The sequence below is a fragment of the Manacus candei genome, unplaced genomic scaffold (assembly GCF_025592945.1).
Source record: "Manacus candei isolate 608988 ecotype Guabito, Panama unplaced genomic scaffold, ASM2559294v1 h1tg000006l, whole genome shotgun sequence".
NCBI lineage: Eukaryota > Metazoa > Chordata > Aves > Passeriformes > Pipridae > Manacus > Manacus candei.
In genome coordinates, this window is record NW_026138054.1 from 913392 (window position 1) to 922325 (window position 8934).

Genomic DNA, 8934 nt, shown 5'->3' on the forward strand with positions numbered 1-8934 from the left:
TCGTCACAGACAGGTAGGGGTCGGTAGGAGGTGGCCAGCCTCCTCCGGTGTTCAGGATGGAGCAGGGGGCTCCGATAGGGTCGCGGCGCAGTTCTGCTTTTCCACGTGGTTTTTGGGCGCAGCGCGGTTTCGGCAGGGACAGCGGGCGAACATGGGCGATGTTAAGGCGGCGCTGGGCTCCGTTAAGCGGATACTCCCCGCGCGGGCCCCTGCTGCGGTGCAGGGGTGGCCAGCACACGTGCTTGCTCCGCCTTTTCCCCGGTACTTCCAAACTTCGGTTTTAGTAGTTGCTAGGCAACAGGCACTAGGTGCTGGGCCGGCAGTGCAGCGGGCACGGAGCTCTGCGCTTTCCGCTAGGCAGAAAGGCAATGCGGGGGTCGTGCGGTGGGGCTGGGATGGTACGGGCGGCAGTGAAACCGCTTCTCGCGCGTGATCCAGCTAGTCGGCAGCGGCATGCCGCTTTTACCAGATGACCGACATTCAGGGGACCAACAGGCTTTTCCCTGACGATCTTAAGGTGCTCCGCGGCTCGGGTCTCCGAGCTGCAGGCACGTCTTGCCCAGGGAGCAGTCTTAGGCGTGCGGGGTGCATCTCAGTCAAGACTCACCGCTTTTGATGTTGCGTTGACCCTCTCCGCTCTCTCCGGTTGCCTGTTCTGACCTCTCGGTTTTTTCCTTAACTCTTTCTTCTCTTCTTCCATAAACTAATATTTTTCGAGCTCGGTAAACTAACTGTCCGTCTCTTAGATCCCACTAAGACCACGGGTTATTGACGTCAAGGTTTTTTCTGGTGAAGTCTCCCGTCTTCGAAAATGAAGACGATCCCGGAGACACCAGCTGATCTCCTGACCCAGGATAGATATCTCACTTAATATAAGCTAAATTTGTCCCTGTTCGGGCGCCATTTGTAGTGGTTAGGCCCTTGTACAACAAGGAATGAATGATGCTCCTTGTGTGGTGGTGAGACAAAGAGGATTTATTCAAACTCGCGCGCTCTTTTAACCTTACATATCATGTGACTTTCTTAACCAACCAGTTTACTAACTCTGGGGCATGCTCCTTGGGCTCTGTACCGGGGCACATCCTCTGTGCCACCTTAGCCACGCCTCCTACACCTTTTTTAGTTTTTAATTCCTCTTGCTAAGTTTATTACTATTATTATTATTCTCACTGTAATAAAAGATATTTTGAGTATTTTTGGCACTTGTCTTTATTCCGGACCTGTATCCGAACGTACTGCTACACACAGAGATAACCTTTGGGGGGGGGAAAGAAAATGCATAGGGGAGAGAAAGGCAGGATAAGAGCAAGGGAGAGTAAGAGAAAGAAAAGCTGAGAGTGGACAGATGTATATAGCCACCACCCACGGGGTCCAGCGATGCTTCCATGTCTGTCAGTTGAAGTGGTGGCCTTGATCTGCCGGGGGTGAAGGAGGGAAGTCCCCATACTCCAAGAAGTTATGAGTTATAGCCATGATTAATGTCACGGACCATACCTCGAACCTCCAACATCTTGAGGGTTGCAGTCTCTCTTCTAAGGTTAGGCTTTGGGCATAGCTTGCAGTTACTGTGTGGACCAATTGTCAGAGACTGAAATGGTTAATGATTTATGCATTCTAGGAGACTTTTCAGGCTTTTGACTTGCATGATACCTCTGATGAGCAGTCAGGCCCCTCCCTTCCTCCAGTGTTGATGGTGTGAAGTCCTGCAAAGGCAAGAGCTGAGCTTACAGGCTTTTGACTGTTGATATATCTGATGAGGAATCAGGCCCCTCCCTCCCTCTGCTATGAGATGTTAAGGTTAGGGTTAGGGTTAAGGTTAGCAAGGGTTAGGGTTTAGGTTTTAGTGTTTACGGTTTGGGGTTTAAGATTGGGGTGTGGGTTTGGGTTAGGGTTTAGTGTTAGGGTTAGGATTAGGGTTAGGCAGAATCGGTCTCCATGCGCGATCTAACAATCGCGGGCTTAGCCCATTCCAGACACGCAGCGGTGCCCAAGAAGCCCCTCTGGGGCTATAAGCCCGATTCACTGCCCACCGCTGTCAGAATCTTTTGCTTTTTCTCTTGGGTGTCTGCCATTCTTGTTGCTGTTCTGTTGCGTCTGGTAGAATGCCCACCGCTGTCCGGTATGTACTCTGCTTCTATAGAGCACTGGCCCAGCCCACTGGGTGGAGCCAAGAGGTGGAGCCAGTGCTGATTGGTCCGTGTCACTGGCTTTGCCTACTGGGCGGAGTCAGTGCTGATTGGTCCACACAGTAACTGCAAGCTATGCGCAAACCCTTTTCCCCAACACTAACCCTAAAAAAGAGACTGCAAGCTATGCGCAAACCCTTATCCCTAACCCTAAAAAAACCCTGCAAACTATGCGCAAACCCTTTTCCCTACCCCTCACCTTAAAAAAGAGAGTGCAAGCTACTAAGGTTAGATTTAGGGTTAGGGTTAGGGGTTAGGGGTTAGGGGTTAGGGGTTAGGGGTTAGGGGTTAGGGGTTAGGGGTTAGGGGTTAGGGTTAGGGGTTAGGGTTAGGGGTTAGGGTTAGGGTTAGGGTTAGGGTTAGGGTTAGGGTTAGGGTTAGGGTTAGGGTTAGGGTTAGGGTTAGGGTTAGGGTTAGGGTTAGGGTTAGGGTTAGGGTTAGGGTTAGGGTTAGGGTTAGGGTTAGGGTTAGGGTTAGGGTTAGGGTTAGGGTTAGGGTTAGGGTTAGGGTTAGGGTTAGGGTTAGGGTTAGGGTTAGGGTTAGGGTTAGGGTTAGGGTTAGGGTTAGGGTTAGGGTTAGGGTTAGGGTTAGGGTTAGGGTTAGGGTTAGGGTTAGGGTTAGGGTTAGGGTTAGGGTTAGGGTTAGGGTTAGGGTTAGGGTTAGGGTTAGGGTTAGGGTTAGGGTTAGGGTTAGGGTTAGGGTTAGGGTTAGGGTTAGGGTTAGGGTTAGGGTTAGGGTTAGGGTTAGGGTTAGGGTTAGGGTTAGGGTTAGGGTTAGGGTTAGGGTTAGGGTTAGGGTTAGGGTTAGGGTTAGGGTTAGGGTTAGGGTTAGGGTTAGGGTTAGGGTTAGGGTTAGGGTTAGGGTTAGGGTTAGGGTTAGGGTTAGGGTTAGGGTTAGGGTTAGGGTTAGGGTTAGGGTTAGGGTTAGGGTTAGGGTTAGGGTTAGGGTTAGGGTTAGGGTTAGGGTTAGGGTTAGGGTTAGGGTTAGGGTTAGGGTTAGGGTTAGGGTTAGGGTTAGGGTTAGGGTTAGGGTTAGGGTTAGGGTTAGGGTTAGGGTTAGGGTTAGGGTTAGGGTTAGGGTTAGGGTTAGGGTTAGGGTTAGGGTTAGGGTTAGGGTTAGGGTTAGGGTTAGGGTTAGGGTTAGGGTTAGGGTTAGGGTTAGGGTTAGGGTTAGGGTTAGGGTTAGGGTTAGGGTTAGGGTTAGGGTTAGGGTTAGGGTTAGGGTTAGGGTTAGGGTTAGGGTTAGGGTTAGGGTTAGGGTTAGGGTTAGGGTTAGGGTTAGGGTTAGGGTTAGGGTTAGGGTTAGGGTTAGGGTTAGGGTTAGGGTTAGGGTTAGGGTTAGGGTTAGGGTTAGGGTTAGGGTTAGGGTTAGGGTTAGGGTTAGGGTTAGGGTTAGGGTTAGGGTTAGGGTTAGGGTTAGGGTTAGGGTTAGGGTTAGGGTTAGGGTTAGGGTTAGGGTTAGGGTTAGGGTTAGGGTTAGGGTTAGGGTTAGGGTTAGGGTTAGGGTTAGGGTTAGGGTTAGGGTTAGGGTTAGGGTTAGGGTTAGGGTTAGGGTTAGGGTTAGGGTTAGGGTTAGGGTTAGGGTTAGGGTTAGGGTTAGGGTTAGGGTTAGGGTTAGGGTTAGGGTTAGGGTTAGGGTTAGGGTTAGGGTTAGGGTTAGGGTTAGGGTTAGGGTTAGGGTTAGGGTTAGGGTTAGGGTTAGGGTTAGGGTTAGGGTTAGGGTTAGGGTTAGGGTTAGGGTTAGGGTTAGGGTTAGGGTTAGGGTTAGGGTTAGGGTTAGGGTTAGGGTTAGGGTTAGGGTTAGGGTTAGGGTTAGGGTTAGGGTTAGGGTTAGGGTTAGGGTTAGGGTTAGGGTTAGGGTTAGGGTTAGGGTTAGGGTTAGGGTTAGGGTTAGGGTTAGGGTTAGGGTTAGGGTTAGGGTTAGGGTTAGGGTTAGGGTTAGGGTTAGGGTTAGGGTTAGGGTTAGGGTTAGGGTTAGGGTTAGGGTTAGGGTTAGGGTTAGGGTTAGGGTTAGGGTTAGGGTTAGGGTTAGGGTTAGGGTTAGGGTTAGGGTTAGGGTTAGGGTTAGGGTTAGGGTTAGGGTTAGGGTTAGGGTTAGGGTTAGGGTTAGGGTTAGGGTTAGGGTTAGGGTTAGGGTTAGGGTTAGGGTTAGGGTTAGGGTTAGGGTTAGGGTTAGGGTTAGGGTTAGGGTTAGGGTTAGGGTTAGGGTTAGGGTTAGGGTTAGGGTTAGGGTTAGGGTTAGGGTTAGGGTTAGGGTTAGGGTTAGGGTTAGGGTTAGGGTTAGGGTTAGGGTTAGGGTTAGGGTTAGGGTTAGGGTTAGGGTTAGGGTTAGGGTTAGGGTTAGGGTTAGGGTTAGGGTTAGGGTTAGGGTTAGGGTTAGGGTTAGGGTTAGGGTTAGGGTTAGGGTTAGGGTTAGGGTTAGGGTTAGGGTTAGGGTTAGGGTTAGGGTTAGGGTTAGGGTTAGGGTTAGGGTTAGGGTTAGGGTTAGGGTTAGGGTTAGGGTTAGGGTTAGGGTTAGGGTTAGGGTTAGGGTTAGGGTTAGGGTTAGGGTTAGGGTTAGGGTTAGGGTTAGGGTTAGGGTTAGGGTTAGGGTTAGGGTTAGGGTTAGGGTTAGGGTTAGGGTTAGGGTTAGGGTTAGGGTTAGGGTTAGGGTTAGGGTTAGGGTTAGGGTTAGGGTTAGGGTTAGGGTTAGGGTTAGGGTTAGGGTTAGGGTTAGGGTTAGGGTTAGGGTTAGGGTTAGGGTTAGGGTTAGGGTTAGGGTTAGGGTTAGGGTTAGGGTTAGGGTTAGGGTTAGGGTTAGGGTTAGGGTTAGGGTTAGGGTTAGGGTTAGGGTTAGGGTTAGGGTTAGGGTTAGGGTTAGGGTTAGGGTTAGGGTTAGGGTTAGGGTTAGGGTTAGGGTTAGGGTTAGGGTTAGGGTTAGGGTTAGGGTTAGGGTTAGGGTTAGGGTTAGGGTTAGGGTTAGGGTTAGGGTTAGGGTTAGGGTTAGGGTTAGGGTTAGGGTTAGGGTTAGGGTTAGGGTTAGGGTTAGGGTTAGGGTTAGGGTTAGGGTTAGGGTTAGGGTTAGGGTTAGGGTTAGGGTTAGGGTTAGGGTTAGGGTTAGGGTTAGGGTTAGGGTTAGGGTTAGGGTTAGGGTTAGGGTTAGGGTTAGGGTTAGGGTTAGGGTTAGGGTTAGGGTTAGGGTTAGGGTTAGGGTTAGGGTTAGGGTTAGGGTTAGGGTTAGGGTTAGGGTTAGGGTTAGGGTTAGGGTTAGGGTTAGGGTTAGGGTTAGGGTTAGGGTTAGGGTTAGGGTTAGGGTTAGGGTTAGGGTTAGGGTTAGGGTTAGGGTTAGGGTTAGGGTTAGGGTTAGGGTTAGGGTTAGGGTTAGGGTTAGGGTTAGGGTTAGGGTTAGGGTTAGGGTTAGGGTTAGGGTTAGGGTTAGGGTTAGGGTTAGGGTTAGGGTTAGGGTTAGGGTTAGGGTTAGGGTTAGGGTTAGGGTTAGGGTTAGGGTTAGGGTTAGGGTTAGGGTTAGGGTTAGGGTTAGGGTTAGGGTTAGGGTTAGGGTTAGGGTTAGGGTTAGGGTTAGGGTTAGGGTTAGGGTTAGGGTTAGGGTTAGGGTTAGGGTTAGGGTTAGGGTTAGGGTTAGGGTTAGGGTTAGGGTTAGGGTTAGGGTTAGGGTTAGGGTTAGGGTTAGGGTTAGGGTTAGGGTTAGGGTTAGGGTTAGGGTTAGGGTTAGGGTTAGGGTTAGGGTTAGGGTTAGGGTTAGGGTTAGGGTTAGGGTTAGGGTTAGGGTTAGGGTTAGGGTTAGGGTTAGGGTTAGGGTTAGGGTTAGGGTTAGGGTTAGGGTTAGGGTTAGGGTTAGGGTTAGGGTTAGGGTTAGGGTTAGGGTTAGGGTTAGGGTTAGGGTTAGGGTTAGGGTTAGGGTTAGGGTTAGGGTTAGGGTTAGGGTTAGGGTTAGGGTTAGGGTTAGGGTTAGGGTTAGGGTTAGGGTTAGGGTTAGGGTTAGGGTTAGGGTTAGGGTTAGGGTTAGGGTTAGGGTTAGGGTTAGGGTTAGGGTTAGGGTTAGGGTTAGGGTTAGGGTTAGGGTTAGGGTTAGGGTTAGGGTTAGGGTTAGGGTTAGGGTTAGGGTTAGGGTTAGGGTTAGGGTTAGGGTTAGGGTTAGGGTTAGGGTTAGGGTTAGGGTTAGGGTTAGGGTTAGGGTTAGGGTTAGGGTTAGGGTTAGGGTTAGGGTTAGGGTTAGGGTTAGGGTTAGGGTTAGGGTTAGGGTTAGGGTTAGGGTTAGGGTTAGGGTTAGGGTTAGGGTTAGGGTTAGGGTTAGGGTTAGGGTTAGGGTTAGGGTTAGGGTTAGGGTTAGGGTTAGGGTTAGGGTTAGGGTTAGGGTTAGGGTTAGGGTTAGGGTTAGGGTTAGGGTTAGGGTTAGGGTTAGGGTTAGGGTTAGGGTTAGGGTTAGGGTTAGGGTTAGGGTTAGGGTTAGGGTTAGGGTTAGGGTTAGGGTTAGGGTTAGGGTTAGGGTTAGGGTTAGGGTTAGGGTTAGGGTTAGGGTTAGGGTTAGGGTTAGGGTTAGGGTTAGGGTTAGGGTTAGGGTTAGGGTTAGGGTTAGGGTTAGGGTTAGGGTTAGGGTTAGGGTTAGGGTTAGGGTTAGGGTTAGGGTTAGGGTTAGGGTTAGGGTTAGGGTTAGGGTTAGGGTTAGGGTTAGGGTTAGGGTTAGGGTTAGGGTTAGGGTTAGGGTTAGGGTTAGGGTTAGGGTTAGGGTTAGGGTTAGGGTTAGGGTTAGGGTTAGGGTTAGGGTTAGGGTTAGGGTTAGGGTTAGGGTTAGGGTTAGGGTTAGGGTTAGGGTTAGGGTTAGGGTTAGGGTTAGGGTTAGGGTTAGGGTTAGGGTTAGGGTTAGGGTTAGGGTTAGGGTTAGGGTTAGGGTTAGGGTTAGGGTTAGGGTTAGGGTTAGGGTTAGGGTTAGGGTTAGGGTTAGGGTTAGGGTTAGGGTTAGGGTTAGGGTTAGGGTTAGGGTTAGGGTTAGGGTTAGGGTTAGGGTTAGGGTTAGGGTTAGGGTTAGGGTTAGGGTTAGGGTTAGGGTTAGGGTTAGGGTTAGGGTTAGGGTTAGGGTTAGGGTTAGGGTTAGGGTTAGGGTTAGGGTTAGGGTTAGGGTTAGGGTTAGGGTTAGGGTTAGGGTTAGGGTTAGGGTTAGGGTTAGGGTTAGGGTTAGGGTTAGGGTTAGGGTTAGGGTTAGGGTTAGGGTTAGGGTTAGGGTTAGGGTTAGGGTTAGGGTTAGGGTTAGGGTTAGGGTTAGGGTTAGGGTTAGGGTTAGGGTTAGGGTTAGGGTTAGGGTTAGGGTTAGGGTTAGGGTTAGGGTTAGGGTTAGGGTTAGGGTTAGGGTTAGGGTTAGGGTTAGGGTTAGGGTTAGGGTTAGGGTTAGGGTTAGGGTTAGGGTTAGGGTTAGGGTTAGGGTTAGGGTTAGGGTTAGGGTTAGGGTTAGGGTTAGGGTTAGGGTTAGGGTTAGGGTTAGGGTTAGGGTTAGGGTTAGGGTTAGGGTTAGGGTTAGGGTTAGGGTTAGGGTTAGGGTTAGGGTTAGGGTTAGGGTTAGGGTTAGGGTTAGGGTTAGGGTTAGGGTTAGGGTTAGGGTTAGGGTTAGGGTTAGGGTTAGGGTTAGGGTTAGGGTTAGGGTTAGGGTTAGGGTTAGGGTTAGGGTTAGGGTTAGGGTTAGGGTTAGGGTTAGGGTTAGGGTTAGGGTTAGGGTTAGGGTTAGGGTTAGGGTTAGGGTTAGGGTTAGGGTTAGGGTTAGGGTTAGGGTTAGGGTTAGGGTTAGGGTTAGGGTTAGGGTTAGGGTTAGGGTTAGGGTTAGGGTTAGGGTTAGGGTTAGGGTTAGGGTTAGGGTTAGGGTTAGGGTTAGGGTTAGGGTTAGGGTTAGGGTTAGGGTTAGGGTTAGGGTTAGGGTTAGGGTTAGGGTTAGGGTTAGGGTTAGGGTTAGGGTTAGGGTTAGGGTTAGGGTTAGGGTTAGGGTTAGGGTTAGGGTTAGGGTTAGGGTTAGGGTTAGGGTTAGGGTTAGGGTTAGGGTTAGGGTTAGGGTTAGGGTTAGGGTTAGGGTTAGGGTTAGGGTTAGGGTTAGGGTTAGGGTTAGGGTTAGGGTTAGGGTTAGGGTTAGGGTTAGGGTTAGGGTTAGGGTTAGGGTTAGGGTTAGGGTTAGGGTTAGGGTTAGGGTTAGGGTTAGGGTTAGGGTTAGGGTTAGGGTTAGGGTTAGGGTTAGGGTTAGGGTTAGGGTTAGGGTTAGGGTTAGGGTTAGGGTTAGGGTTAGGGTTAGGGTTAGGGTTAGGGTTAGGGTTAGGGTTAGGGTTAGGGTTAGGGTTAGGGTTAGGGTTAGGGTTAGGGTTAGGGTTAGGGTTAGGGTTAGGGTTAGGGTTAGGGTTAGGGTTAGGGTTAGGGTTAGGGTTAGGGTTAGGGTTAGGGTTAGGGTTAGGGTTAGGGTTAGGGTTAGGGTTAGGGTTAGGGTTAGGGTTAGGGTTAGGGTTAGGGTTAGGGTTAGGGTTAGGGTTAGGGTTAGGGTTAGGGTTAGGGTTAGGGTTAGGGTTAGGGTTAGGGTTAGGGTTAGGGTTAGGGTTAGGGTTAGGGTTAGGGTTAGGGTTAGGGTTAGGGTTAGGGTTAGGGTTAGGGTTAGGGTTAGGGTTAGGGTTAGGGTTAGGGTTAGGGTTAGGGTTAGGGTTAGGGTTAGGGTTAGGGTTAGGGTTAGGGTTAGGGTTAGGGTTAGGGTTAGGGTTAGGGTTAGGGTTAGGGTTAGGGTTAGG